This window comes from Ambystoma mexicanum, chromosome 6p (assembly GCF_040938575.1).
Source record: "Ambystoma mexicanum isolate Mex_15411 chromosome 6p, UKY_AmexF1_1, whole genome shotgun sequence".
Taxonomy (NCBI): Eukaryota; Metazoa; Chordata; class Amphibia; order Caudata; family Ambystomatidae; genus Ambystoma; species Ambystoma mexicanum.
In genome coordinates this window covers 1,532,737,228-1,532,752,489 of record NC_090935.1, presented here as the reverse complement: position 1 = coordinate 1,532,752,489, position 15,262 = coordinate 1,532,737,228, and the positions used below count along the sequence as shown (strand labels likewise).

Sequence of the window (15,262 nt, the reverse complement as noted above, 5' to 3'; positions counted from 1 at the left end):
TTGCAGGCTGTATGCCACACACCAAAGCATGCACCCAAAAGGAAACTTCACAACAATATATTGAAATGTATGGACATACACCTATGATTTTACAAACAGTGCAGCATTTCAGAGCTACAGAGACACCCCTAGTATTCAACATCAGTCAGGTGGCTGTGGGGAGGGACTGCAGTCATGAGTGCATGGCCGAAGGCCATGCCCCCAAAAGCACATTTCTATGTAGTGTAGTTATATGCCGCAATGGATGTCATATGGTGTGGTAATAGTGGCCAGGATGCAGAGTATTTGAACAAAGTAATAAGCACTGCAGTTGTAAGCAACTGTGCATTTTATATACTGTACACCCATACACTGATAATTCTATGGCCTCAAACTCACGTCTGTAGCCTGTGGCTACAAACTACTTCACCATATCACAGCTATTGGTACACTTGTACTATGCAACATCATTAAGATGGTTGTGGGGAGGGCGTAGCATTTTGGGAGCATGGCCATGCTCCCAAAACCAACTTTGTACATAATGAAATGACAAGGCACAATAGTTCCGATATGCTGTGGTGTTTCTGGCAAGGACCCAGAGTGTTGACCGCATGCCCAAAGGCCATGCACCCAAGACTGAAGTCATAAGCAGTGGAGTTATAAGTGAATATGGATGTGGTGAAATGCGCTAGTTGTGTGCACGCCCTAATGTCTTGGCTGCATGGCTGCAGACGATGGTCCCAAAAGTAAATTCATAAGTAGCTAATTTACAAGGACCATGGTTTCGATATGCAGCAATGGTTGTGGCTAGGAACTATACTCTTTGTACCTTGGTCGTAAGGCGTAGGTCGTAGGTTACACACCGAAGATGCAAGGGCCAGCCTACAGCCACTGCAGCATATTACTACCATAGATTAGACCTGTAGATTTGCATGTGTAGAAAATGACTGCTAATATACTTACACCTTTCTTTGTTCAGAATCCACATATATTTTTTAAATGCCTTTCATACTTGGCGGAAGTATCCCTTTTTTAATGTCTGTGATAAAAGAAAAAGGTATGTTAGTGTTTGCATTTTATGAAAACTTACCACATTGCATAATAGCCAGTTTACCTTTTTTTTACCCTCATATTTAGTTTACAAACCAGTGTACTGTGCATTGTGCTCATTTTCTGTGTTTGCTTTTCTAATCCTTGGGTCTGGGAAAAAAAATCCTTGTCGGATTTAAATTAAAAAACCCTTCATTTGCTATGGTACTAACTACTTCCTTGTTTCCTTTGAGTGTTTCCTTCATCTTTCTGATTAATGTTATGTTTGTTGCCTTCCTGCCGATTTTTAACAACAGTTAGATACCTGTAGGCATATTCTAACTGTGCATTTGTTCCTACAAATCTGTGATATGCATTTATGTGTGTCGTTGTTACATCCTCTTGGGCAGTTAGATACCTGTTGGCGTATTATAACTGTTTGTAGTCTTTCACATAATTTCAGTTAGATACCTGTAGGCATATTCTAACTGTGCATTTGTTCCTACAAATCTGTGATATGCATTTATGTGTGTCGTTGTTACATCCTCTTGGGCAGTTAGATACCTGTTGGCGTATTATAACTGTTTGTAGTCTTTCACATAATTTTTTGGCAATCTTGAAGTACACATTATTTATTAAATTTTGGCTTTAAGAAGATTAAATATGCATTTGTAAGATTAGCTGGCAATCTCTGCTATAGAGTAATTTTGCTATCATTACATTTGAACCATCCACATTTCTTTTTAATGTATGCAGTGTAGTGACCAGCATTGGTTGTAGCTCCTGCATGGTAGATTAAACCTATTGTTGTAAAGGTTTTCTTTCCAAGTGACACTTGACCGTGTGTGAATCCAGTCAGTTTGCAGTTGTTTTTGGTACCATCTGCATTATAACGTAGAAGCATAAGTATTATGTAGGCACTATGTGATTGTAGCAGTAAGGTGGAGTGCTTGTCTGAATTGCAAAGAGTACATAATCTGCCATGGTTTGCATTCTGTACAAGCTGCTGAAATGGAATGCTTTCCCAATTTGGTATGGAAACATACACAAATCGCTCATTTGGGATTTCTTCTGTATCACATTGCTACAGTATTGTAATCGTCAAGTGAAAAGTAATGTGTGAATTGCTGTTTTGTTGTTAATTCGTACATCAATCATACTGGGGAAATTAGTACTGTATAAAATACTTAACCTCTCTTTTGTTCTCGGCAGATTAAATAACTCCTTGCCTCTACAGGCCAGAGGTGGAGCTACCAGAAAGGGAGGGGTCCAGGACCAAAAACCAAAATCTGAAAAGGGTGGAGTGCAAACCAGAGTGCCACTCCCTCAGGACGGGGAAAAGAGCGACGTTCTTTGGTGAGAAAATTCCTGAAATTAACCAAGGACACAAGGAAACAGAAACCCACTCTCTCGTTGCTCTTCTCTCTGTATCACTGGAATCAAAGACCCAGGGCAGGGGATGTGTGGGGTAAAATATAGCCCCTAAATGCTAGAAATAAAGAAGCCAGAGTGATTTGAAGGAAACTGGCTAAAGTGGAGTCCCATTGAAGTCTAAACCCAGCACAGAAATGGTGATGTCAGACATGAGGCCTAGCGAAATAAAAACAGGCCTAATTCTCAAATGAAGGAGAGTGTGCATGGGAGTCCAAAAGTGCGAAGATAGGTGCAATGTATTTGAGCAAGGAAAGAGAAAGACATGTGGCTGAAAATGCTGTTTTACTAAATTCATGGAAAGCTACACTGTATAGAAGCGTGTACATTATCTTCAAATTAATACCAGATTGTGATCCCAAAATCTCAAGTGAAACCAAGCTTATTGCATTTATAAGAAATACATTACATAAGACCCAGATGCCTTATAAAATGCTTCATGTAAAATACAATGGCCCTCATTAGGACCCTGGCGTTAAGGGGTTAACGGCGCCGTAAAAGGTGTCGGCGCCGTTAAACCCTTAACGCCTGATTATGAGGTCCCTTTGCGGCTCCTGACCTTAACGGCTGGTTTGGACCAGCCGTTAAAGTAGGGACCCGCAAAGGGACTTTCGAGGTAATTACGGTACCGCAATTTGCGGTACCATAATTACCGCCTTCCCCAGTCCCATTGAGCCCTATGGGGCAAAAATGGGGAAGGGCCAATGGTAAATGGGGAATTACCGCCCCGCCAACCTTGGAATGGGGCGGTATTTCCCCATTTACCATTGGGGGACTCGTTACAATACCGGCAGCAACCATGATGCTTATAGCGCCATTGGTTACCGCCGGTGTTGTAATAAGGGCCAATGTGTGAGTTAAAAGCCATTTATTGCAGAATTGTACATGCAGCTGGGCATTTGTACTCAAATGAAACTTTATCCTCAACGACCTTTCCTCTGCTTGTCCTGGAGAGGGAGGTCTGGTTGTCAACAATCAATCAGGTCCATTGCTTAAAAATACACAGAACTACACTGCCATTGATGGAAACCATGGAAACAATGGTGGAAATAGATAACGCCCTGCCTGTTTCTTTCAGCAGAAGTGACTTTGCGGTCACAATTCCCATCAAATATGCATTAAGCTATAGCTAGGACCATTGGGAGGCCATAGAGGAATAGGCTAATATAAACACGAGACAGCATCTGGCTGGTCACATGTTTAAGTGTAAATGAAACTTAGAAGTGAGGCCTGTAAAGCTGGGGTTTAATTAATAAAAACGCTAATTCCAGACTTTTATTAAAGGTGACAGGATGCCAAAATGATTTTTGTGTGATCAACATAATGGAAGTTATTAAAGAACATTTGATGTGGGTCTTCCCATGATTCTGAGAGATTTGAAAGTTGGTGTGAGGGTGAAGGACAAAAGTAACATGGGAACTATGAAGTTTCATATTTTTCACTGATGCAGCTCCTAAGTAAATGAAGAAAACTATATCTCTGCAAAGGAAGGGCATGCCGACTTCAGATTAGCATCATCTGATTTGCCTTAAAATGTAGTTCTTAAAAATATATCGATACATGTAAACATTTGAAAAATGAGGGTACTTGCCATGTTGATAGGTTTTCAGAGTTTAAACATGCCAAACATAGATGTCAGTTTGGGATGACAAAGCTTTCTCCTCCCCCTGCTTTCCTAACTCACACCCTCAACTCCTTTGGCTATTAGCACACAGGCGGGAGGTGAGTGGGGAGAACCAACCAATCCCTTCGGCGATAATCATGACAAGTTTTTGATGTATTTGCCCTATAAGTAGACCAGTTTGCATCAGAACTGGGCTTTTTCACTTTATTCTGGGAGGTAACCTGCTGCTGAACTCTTGCGAGAAACACCCAAGCAGAGAGGCCCCAAATCTTGCATTGGAGACAGGGACCAGGAGACATAGAAGCTGACTGGGACCCCTTGCTGGAGCCAGAGGGGACCATCCTTGACTGACACCTCTTCTGTCCCAGAGGCCCCCTGCTGTTCCCTGATGTCCACTACAAGGCCTGTCCTGTAAGTAAAACTATCCCAAAGCCATAGAATGTGTACGCCCTGCATTTTTCAAGTATTTTTCTAGTTATTTCCCCATAGCAAAATACCCTGTTGGTCTGTGTTCTAGCATATTTAATTAATGTAAATCAATTAATTCCCCTATAGAAATCACAGGATGTGTTTTGTTAGCATTGGAAACTAACAAGCTCCTCCCAGTGTGTTTCGATCTGGTATAGACATAAAGATTTTATTGACTATTTGAAAGAAAACCCCTGACTTCGGTACAGAAAGGGGGTCCTGCATTCAAACGAATTAATCCCAAAAACCTGTTTTCAAGTGAGTGTGCATGGTGCAAAACAAAAATGCCCCTTTGTAACCATTGGGCTCTGACTCAAACCACAAATCCCTGCCTGTTCTTTTTTTTGGTGTGGCAAAACAAATGTTCCCATTGCTTTTCTTTTGCTCATATTGCATCAGTAGTAATAAGTGCAAAACGATTTTTCCCCTTGAATCCCTTTTTCCAAAGAGTGCATTTTTCTTTTAGAACCCAAACGATTTTCCCATTGTGCTCCCACTCCCTACCACTGGCCTTCAATACAGAGGGTTCAAGTCTAATTGATTTCTTTTGGAGGGTGGGTCTTGCTGGGAGAAAAAGTATTATAACCAAATCAGCAATCACTGTGTGCCTTGAATTGTTCTTTTTCTGTTTTGGTGAGTGATCTGAAAAGAAAGCTTCAGGAAATTGTGACTGCTTATCTTAGTATTATCTCTGTGTTGGTGCCATTACAGAAGTCATTTTTGTTCTTGTGTTGCCACAGCATTGGTGTCTGATGTTAGACTGTCTGTCAAATTTGGTTTAATTAAATTAATAAATATATATTTTTACTAGACACCAGCCTCGTTCCTAGTCCATTGTGGCAGCGGGTATTTGTTGGGGTTGGGTGCAAGATGGGTTGGAAGCCTTACCAAACTGAATCAAGATAAAAGTGCTTTGTTGTGCGCCACCTTGATTGGGGGAAAGGAACTCCCTGAGTTGAGTGTGACCACGTAATAAACCATGACATGCCAAACCCAAGTTCTTGCATCAACATCAGCCATCCCTATTACCTGCAGCATTCAAGAATGTATGTCTAAATGACACAGAACATTATTGTTTACCATGAGCTTTGCAAATGTTGAAACTTCTATGCAAACTACTACATATATTAAATCTTGCTTTTGTTATGTGTTTGTACCACATGATGTTATGTTTTCTTATATGTTTGTATCCTGTTTTATAGCTTTGGCCATATGGTTTGTTTTTTGTCATTTCTCTATTTGTAGATATAACAATGACTTTTGTTAGTATCCATTGCAGAATCTTTGTTTAATTTTACTTATTTTCTACATGTTTAGGGACTTAATTTGATCACTCTGTACTTTGCATACTTGCGGTCACTGTTCCTCAACACTTGAGAGAGTCCCACCTGAAAGATTAAAGAAATATCGAGGCTTCATACCACTTAATTGAAATACGCCAGGCACAAGTAGATTGGTACAAGTACACTTTTATTTTGCAGAACAGCTGTCTGGTCTCTCAACAACTCGCAATGTGTGGTAGCGGACACTGTGAGGTGAGAGGGTGGTGGACATCACAAAGCATGCATATTTAGACATTTCTCTCACAATCCGGGACACATCGTCCAGCCCATCTTCGAGTTACCCATTCACTAGGGTTTGTAGCCAGTTCACATAACTAATACAGATTCAAACAACTATATATTGTTCAATGTTTTCCTCAAACACTAGACATGCTTTTTCTGCACATCAAACACAGTCCTTGTTTCATTTACTCATATTTCTCTACCGTTTGTTCTTAAGTTTAAAGTCAGCTTAGTTTCAAGGAGCGAAAACACAGATTTTTGCAAAAGCACATATTCAGCTATTCAACATTCTGTTTTTCTGTTTGAACGGAGAAGACACTATTGATACAGATGGTCTCCAGATTACTGTTTAAATATGGCTCTTGTTTAGCTCCAAGGTTTCTTAGTGCAGGACAAACAATTCCACCTTAGCAGCTTCAACATGCTTATCTACGTTGACATAGTACAACGTTCATTTTGCTCTGCTGGAGCCAAAAACACAATTTCTAGCATGGGGCAGAAAGCAGGAGTTAATCAAAATGGCGGATAACTTTAAAACAGCGGCATAGACAGCTTATTGCAAGTTCATTTAAATGCGATTTACAGTATGATGCAAATGCGCTTAGGCCAATGTTCACTATCAGGCGGTATTAGGAGAAATATGCTTTTACAGCACTGTCCTTTGTTTTTAAATTCCAACTGTGCATGGATGTCTTTCCCCCTCTGCCCTCTTTACCAAAAGCTGAACATAAAGCAAGTTGTCGCGCTATGAAGAATAAACACTAGCCTGCAGAACACCTGGTTTCATGCTGTTTTTAGCTCCATCCCACCCTGCTGAGCATGATCCTCAACTATCTGAGAAACTCTATGCACAACCACACAAATCTGCCTGCACTGGTTCCAAAACCACCCATCCAAATCGCATACTCATGACATAATGAAATATATGTGAGAACCTGATACTGGAAATCTACGGTGAAAAGGGGGAGGAATGGAGGATTTCCTTAAGATGAGAAAAAAGTAAGCCAACATTTGGAAGCGAAATTTCTTCCACAGAAAAGAAGAGACTTAAGTAGCGAAAATCAATATGGTGAAACAGACCTCAAGACTCAGGTACCAAGGAATACATGGTCTAAAAAAATGTTTAACAATTCCAAATATCGTCACGAAGAGCACACACAGAAGCAACTATGGCCAATGCTAACTATAGTCTTGGGGCAACCCTTTTTGGCTGACCTTTTACTCTACAGTCGACACAGAATCCTGGTGAGAAACCTACAACACCTACTTCAAAATAAGGTACAATTTTGAGACACGAGAGGCATGTAGACTGACAATTTGACAAAATAACACATCATGAACCTAAAGTTATACAACAAATACTTACAGCAATGGCACAATCATTATGTAACTGAAGATACATATCAAGAAACCTACATTAGATTAAAAAAAAAGAATAAATGCATGAAAAAGAAAGATCACATTCTTGCCTTTAAAAAGTGTAGTCAGCACACCTCTTGCCTATTGTCAAAGTATATAAATGCATTCTCTCAATGGGGGTGGAACACCTACAAGTTTGTACGTTTTAGACCTGCAATGGGAAAGTAAGTTACTGAGGTCACTGTCCAATATCGACAAAATTAAATCAGGACAAGAGAGGGACAACTGAGATATGAGCATCAAGCCATTAACAGAGAAGCAAATTAGATTTGCCTGAACTATTGGTAGTTAGAGCATATCATAGTGCACTTCAGTCATTGGACAGAAAGACAATCAGTCAAACCAACTAGAAACCTGGACTGTCAGTTGCCTTTGGTCATTATAATGGATATTTATTATGTACTGCCCTTCACAACCTCACCACCAGATATCCAAATAGGGTAATCTATCTGAACTAATGGCTAGAGCCAATGGCCAGGGGAGAGAATGAAGTGCACCCCAAGACTGTCAGGGAGTAATCTTCATTTTAGGAAAGACAGCCTTCATCAGGACTGATATGCCTGTAATTATAGTTATAGTTATAGTGGTTAGTGCATGTATTCTTCACCAAATAAAGGGGCGTACAAAGAGGGTTATTTCAATCCCTCTTGGTTCGTCTACATTCATCACCACTGCTGTTTATTATTTAAATCCTCTCTACGAGTGGGCATCATGCTCAGAGTTATAGAAAACTTGTTTTCCGTAATCATTTCGAGTAAGGACATCTCACAAGTCTGGACTAATTCTAGGGTATTGTAACTTTTCCTTGAACTTCTGTTGCAAACTGTATCACAGAGGTCACTACTGTCATGATGAGATTCTTAGTAGAGAACAAATTGCACATCCCCGTCTTGTTGCTCTATGATGACTAATCTGGTGTTTAGGTATTGGTGGATGCTCTCATTTTTTATGTGTTTCTCAATGTATGCTCATGCATTGGGGGCAGCAGGGATACACCTGTGCCAATCCTTAATAATGTCTTCCTTGACAGGCACTACATCTACAAACAGTAACCTATGACCTCTGTGAGAACATGCAAGCACTAGAAGTCAATCAGCTCAGGAAATTCCCCATGCAGACAAAAGTCTGCACACTTGAACTACAGTTGGTACACAATAATGAAACAGCCATCATATTTGCCCCATCATGCGCCTTCTCCTCAACACGCCTCACAATCCTGCTGCCTGTAATGCTGAAGCAGAACAAGGTACTAGACAAAACCCCTTGCTCCAAGCATATGTGTCGAGGCAGGTAATACCTGTTACGCTCACCTGGACCCCACAGGGGTGTCGATCGGACCCGGACAGCTGCGGTCTCCTTCATCATTATGCCTAGTGCAGAGATGACTGTCTGAACTGGCCCGCCTAGTCTTGTCTGCTGGACCCGAAGAAGTATTTTCCTGCAAGTGGAGACAGGGATTAACCACCTGTGGGTTTTAGTGATGGCCTCCAAACTGTACTCGCTCTCCCCCACTAATCACCTCCGATATCCCCTTAGTAACCTCACCTTATGTTCGTAAAAGATGAGCTCTCCATCCTCCGTGTCTTGCAGAGGCGCGTAGATACCAGTTACTTCACTGGTTTGAAGGCATTGGGAGAGTTCTGAAGTCCCTGGAGGGATTGGTAAGTGTCAAATTCAAAGAGTTCAATGTGCCCGATGTTCACTCTTGTCCCCTTCCTTCCTTAAGTTGCAACTGAGTTTGTGAGAAAAAGGTCTCGTAGCTGCTGCTGGCGTTCAGGTAAGAGTCTGTGTTACCCAACGCTGTCCGGTAACTATTGCATGCGTTAACGTGTTGTTTTTCTCCCTCTTTACAGATGCGGCATATGAAAATGTGGAGAGTTATGGAATAATACCGCCGGTGGTAAATCAGGTAAGTCTATGGTGGTAAGCGGTTGTATTTGTTGATTCCCTTGGCTCACCTTGTTTTTTCTTGTGTCCCCTGGTTGCCAGATTACGGCAAAGAAATGATGGATACAGTGCTGGATCGAAAGATGCTGTGAGAACTGGTGAGTATGGTGCCATGCTGGAGCTGGCGAAGCGACGCGTGCAGGACTGATGTACTTTCCAGGTCCGGAGATGAAATGGTTCCGGAATTAGGTGAGGAATTTGAAATAAGTTTGTTTTCTAACCTTGTCCTTTTCTTCTTCTTTATTCTAGGAGCTCCGGATTCGAGGCGGGCGTGGCAGAAGACTGGATGCTGGCTGCAGGCACGCGGGCGTGGTAGAAGACTGGATGCTGGCTGCAGGCACGGTGAGCGTCACGCTGCTGGATGCAGAATAACGCGAAGCATGTGCTGCTGTTCGGGTGTGGTTTAAATAGCCTCCAAAGTAGTTCCAGGTAAGAAGTTCCCTAGAGCCACGCCCGAGTAAAAAATAGTCCCTGTAACAAAATAGTCCCATCCAGGCCTCATGTAGGCTTGGACTCTTTTGCAGCATGGTCTGATATCAGGTAAGTCACAAGCGGCAGCACAACACGGCTGGACACAACTTCTCCGGAAGAGGACGATTAGTGTCTTGGAGTGGCACAAACAGAACGAAAGGAAGGAGAGTTACAGTGTTAATGGCGTAGTGGGCCGTGTTAGGGGAGGGGTAGACCTCCACTCCACTCCGTCTCTATTGTTCAGGTAGCTGCAGAATTCTGACCACACGTTTTTGGGGCGTGATGTGGGTGGCAAGGAACCAATGTATTCCTCTTTGCACATTTGTATCAAGGTGAGGGCTTTGAGCCACATCATGAGGGTGTGGGGGGGTTGTGGCGCTTCCAGCTTTGCAATATACATCTTTTAGCAACAATGGCGCTCACATTTAAGAATTTAGACATTTTCCTTACATTTTCCCCCTCCCAGATACCAAACAACAGGGCAAGTGGGTCCACATCCACCGAAGAATCTATTATTTCGGAGAGCGCCTCTGTCACAGCCACCCAGAATGTGTTGATTGCAGGGCAGGACCAGAAAATGTGTATATGATCTGCCTCAGAAGATTTGCATTTAGGGCATGTATGCGACAGGGTACCTGTGAATTTCGCCATTCTACACGGTGTGTAGTAGAGCCTGTTGAGGAGCTTGAATTGTATGCAGCGGAATCTGGCGCTAAGGTAGACCATGCGCGTATGTGCACACATTTTATCCCACAGTACATCAGTTATTTCCGTTCCAAGCTCCCTAGCCCATGCCTCACATGGTTTGAGGGACCCAAGCACTGTTTTTCCCAGCTGCATTTTATATAAATTAGATAGCACACCCTTGGAGCCCGTGGAGTTTGCTATATATCGGAGTTCGGGTGATTCTGGGGGCTCGTCTGGGTATGAGGGCCACATAGCTCGAACCGCAGCTCAGAGCCTGTAGTACTGTAACATCTCGAGCAGGGAGTTGGAATGTTCTGGTCGCCATGTTTGAGGGGTGACAAACATACCTCTGGGAAGAGGTTAGTCAGGGCTCGGTAGCCGAGATTTTCCCAGTGTCGTGAGAGGTGCTGGTCGTGTGTGGGGGGAGTCTGGGAAATTGCCGCATGGGAAGTCACTTTTAGTACGGGTGTCGCTCTTGTTCAGAATACAGAATAGCATTCCAAGCCCTGATCGTGGTGGCCACCGGGTCTGCCTGGTGTCTGTTCGGAATGTGCGGTGCAACAATAGGGTCATGATATCGGTCCCCCCCCAGACATTTTCTCTTACATGCGGAGGCGGATTCTGAAATGCGAACCAATGAGAGGTGTGTTGGGCCTGCGCCGCGTTCCAGTACAGACGTAGGTCTGGGGCTGCGAACCCCCCCTATCATATGGTAAGGTCATGTGCTGCCACTTCTTGCGGACCGACCCCGAGTGCCAGAGAAATTGAGCGCACTCCGTGTGGAGTCTCTTAAAGTATTGCTTCCCGGGCCAGACTGGTACGTTAGTGAAGACGTAGAGGATCTTGGGGACCACTGTCATCTTAATTAGAGAGAGTCTGCCTGCCAGGGATAGCGGTAGATTGCGCCACTTGGAAAACTTGGAAATAATGAGCTGAGCCGAAGCCTCATAATTGTCCGTTAGTAGGGAAGGTTTGGTTAGTGACACCTGAACCCCAAGATACCTAATTCCCTCCGGGGACCAGCGCAGGGGATACTCGTATGTCGGTTGTTGAGTTGCCACAGTGAGAGGGAAAATTTCAGATTTAGAATAGTGTATCGTGAAACCTGAGTATGTGCCTATTTTAGTAATGTCGTGGATGATCGGGTCCAGATATGTGGAAGGGTTTCTGATATACAGGAGCACGTCATCCGCGTAGAGTGAGATGATTTCCGGTGCGTCAATTAACCGAATAACCTTATTGATGTGACACCCTCTAACATGGTCAGCCCTGGGTTCGATGGCGAGCGCAAAGAGGAGGGGGGAGAATGGGCATCCCTGCCGCGTCCCACGGTGTAGCTTGAAGAGAGAGGAGGGAACTGAGTTTACAAGGACCCTAGCTAGCGGATCCGTATATAAGAGCTTTATGTAAGAGACCATATTTGGGCCTACACCCATTTTCTCCAGAACAGCCCGCAAGTATTGCCATGAGACCATATCAAAGGCCTTTTGGGCATCTATAGTTACCGCTACAGCCTCAGCGCTCGGGTCAATCCTGGACATCACATTAAATAGGCGGCGGATGTTGAGTGCCGTGGACCGACCGGGAATGAACCCACTCTGGTCTGCATGGACCATGTGGGTCATGAAGGGGAGAAACCTGTTTGCAATTATCTTGGCAAAGATTTTCATGTCGGTAATAATGAGGCATAGGGGTCTATAGGACCCGCACTCCTCCGGGGATTTTCCAGGTTTGGGGAGGACTGTTATTAAGGCTTCCCTTAAGGAGGGGGGGAGATTGTGTAACCGAAGCGCCTCGGTCCAGACCCCGTGTAGCGCTGGTGCCAGAGCGGCCACGTGCTCCTGGTAGAACTCAGAGGTGAGCCCTTCTGGGCCAGGAGCCTTGTTTTTGGGAAGGTCAGATATCACCTGGACTATCTCCTCCAGTGTGAACGGGGCTTCAAGACGTTCTCTGGTGTCCTGGGAAATAAGAGTCATAGGGATGTTTTCCAGTAGGTCGTCCAAGTCCTGGACTGAGTGTTCAGGCTGGGGACCATATAGATTGGCATAAAAGCTAGAAAATGTGTCAAGAATGGATTGGTCAGACCAGTGCCTCAGTCCCTGCTCGTCTATAATGCAATCAATTTGAGTCACGCCACCCTCCGCTCGCACCAGTCTAGCCAGGGTTCTGCCCGGTCTGTCCCCCTCTCCATATCTACGGGAGGCGACAGGACAAGCATAGTATTGCACCTCTCTCATGGCATGTGACTCAAACTGTTCCAGCTCAGCTCTGATCCCTGTTAGGGTCCCCTGGGACGGAGTGGCGAGATATTCCCGTTCTAGGGCTTTGAGCTTAGTTTCAGAGTTATTCAGGGCTTGCCTTATAGCTTTCAGGACCCCTGCTTCCCTAGAGATACACATCCCCCTGATGTAGACCTTGAATGCCTCCCATCTGACCCCTTCGGATGTGTCAGATGCACTGTTATGTTCAAAGAATGTGGTAATGTCCGCTAATATCTCAGCTTTGAAGACAATGTCAGCCAGGGCGGCAGACTTTAAGCGCCAAGCGGGTCGTGATGGCCTTGTGTTACCAAGCTGAATCTGTAGCAGCACAGGGGAATGATCAGATAACGTGCGTGGAAGGATCCTGACATCTGAGACTCTACCCACTAAGTTACCAGACAACAGGAACAAATCAATTCGTGAGGAACTATCATGTACCGTTGAATAGAAAGTATAATCCCTTTCGTGGGGGTGGAGAGTCATATCGTGTACATTTAGAGAGTCCATGTGTAAGAGGAGTCGCCTTGCCGCATGCGTTGTGGCTCTGTGAGTGGATGTTGTTCTGTCTAGGACATTATCGAGTATCAGATTCATGTCCCCTCCCCATATGATGGGGATATCTAGATATCTCATTAAAATGGAAGCCACATTGTCAAAAAACTCAGGGCAGTCAGTATTGGGTGCGTATAAGTTGACCAGCAAGCATTCCTCATGCGCTAAGGTACAGTGTAGAATCACATATCTGCCTTCCGTGTCAATGTGGAACGTGCAGAGTATGAAGTTTAATGACTTATGAACAAGGGTCAGGACTCCCCTCGCTTGAGTGGAGTATTGAGTATAGTATCTAATGAGACCCCAGGTATGTGCTATGTTGGACGATAAGTGTTTCAGAGAGTGTGTCTCCTGTATTAGGAGGACCTTGATCCCATGCCTTTGTGCCTAGGCCGCGATCCTACGAGACTTCATGAAATTTGTCAGCCCTCGAACATTCCATGACATCATTTTTACCGCCATACTACCAACCTACGGAACATCCCAAGTAAAGTATCTGCCACTGATTCGCGCCATGTGTGCTGCATCGGCACAAGAGTGCCACCCTTTAGACCCAGTCTTAACTTCTCCGCCATTTTGTATATAACCAGCCCCAACTTCTCCACCACCACCCTCACCGCCCTGACCCAACCAGCAGTGTGTAGATACCCACCCTTACATTGAACACCTGCGCGCCATCCCCAACTCTGCAGCGCAGGGGAAATCGCCCAACCGGGGCCAAAACATAAACATTTAGATTCAGAGGGGATTGCAGCTGCAGTGGGGGCTGCTGCTGCCGTTCTGCCCACATGTACTGATACCAATTTCGATAATACCATATAGGACTGGAAATCAGCTGATGAAGAAACGGTTGCAAAGAGAGGATACTAGGAAACTCAGATTAATAGGTGAAGACACTCATGGTTTAGAGTAGCAAAGACATAGCTTGCACTGCAAAGGACAGTTTAGCACAGTGATGTGCACCTTTGCGAAGTTCAGGCCCAGTGAGTGGTGTTAAAATTAGGTGAACTAAGGGTGCGTCCCCCTCAATAAGTCATGCGTTCGCTGCAGTGTTGCTGGGCCGTGGTGGGCCCACTGCGGGACAGAGAGGGGGGAGCCTGGAGCCCAACAGGGAAGCCAACAGTCGTTACACTACAGCCAGTGGGGTCCACTACGGGAGTCAGGGAAGCCTGATATTAGTCGTCTTCCATCTGTTCCGCAGGAGGATCTGCCAGTGGGATCTGCGCCTCGATGAACTTGATGACTTCATCCGGGACCGTGAAAAAGTAGTGTTTGTTGCGGTGGGTGAATTTTAGGCGAGCAGGGAAAAGCATTGCATACACGATTTTCCGTTCTTTCAACATTTTCTTCACCCTGTTGAATTGTCGTCTCTCCGCCTGCACTGCCACTGAAAAATCTGGGAAAATCCTGATGACTTGTGAATCTAGCCTAAGTTCCCCTTTCTCCCTGGCCAATCGGAGGATAAGGTCTCTGTCCTTATAACTCAGTAGTTTTGCAATTATTGGTCTGGGGAAATCACCAGGTTTAGGCCGGGGTGCCAGGGAGCGATGTGCCCTTTCCACAGTGAAGAATGGTTATAGTGCCGGGTTGTCCAGGAGGTCTCTGATGAGTTGCTAGACCGCAAGTTCCATGCGGCACTTCAGTGCAGATTCGGGAACCCCCACTATGCGGACATTATTTCTTCGGGACCTCGATTCTAGGTCATCACACTTAGCTTTGACCTGCTTCATGTCACTGACAAGTTCTGAGACTGTGTTTTGTAGGGTATGAACGTTGTCCTCATTGGTCCCTATCCTTTGCTCTGCCTCGGTGAACCTGGCCCCATGTTG

General features: G+C 44.6%; 1 long non-coding RNA gene across 1 annotated transcript in view; it reads left to right on the top strand.

Annotated features, from left to right (window-relative positions):
* LOC138510619 (uncharacterized) overlaps positions 1-5,343 on the top strand; it is a 188,663-nt gene extending 183,320 nt beyond the window's left edge. The window contains exon 3 of the long non-coding RNA XR_011280425.1: positions 2,221-5,343. This is a non-coding gene — a long non-coding RNA (uncharacterized lncRNA). The remainder of the gene's footprint in view (positions 1-2,220) is intronic.
* Positions 5,344-15,262: the final 9,919 nt, after the last annotated feature.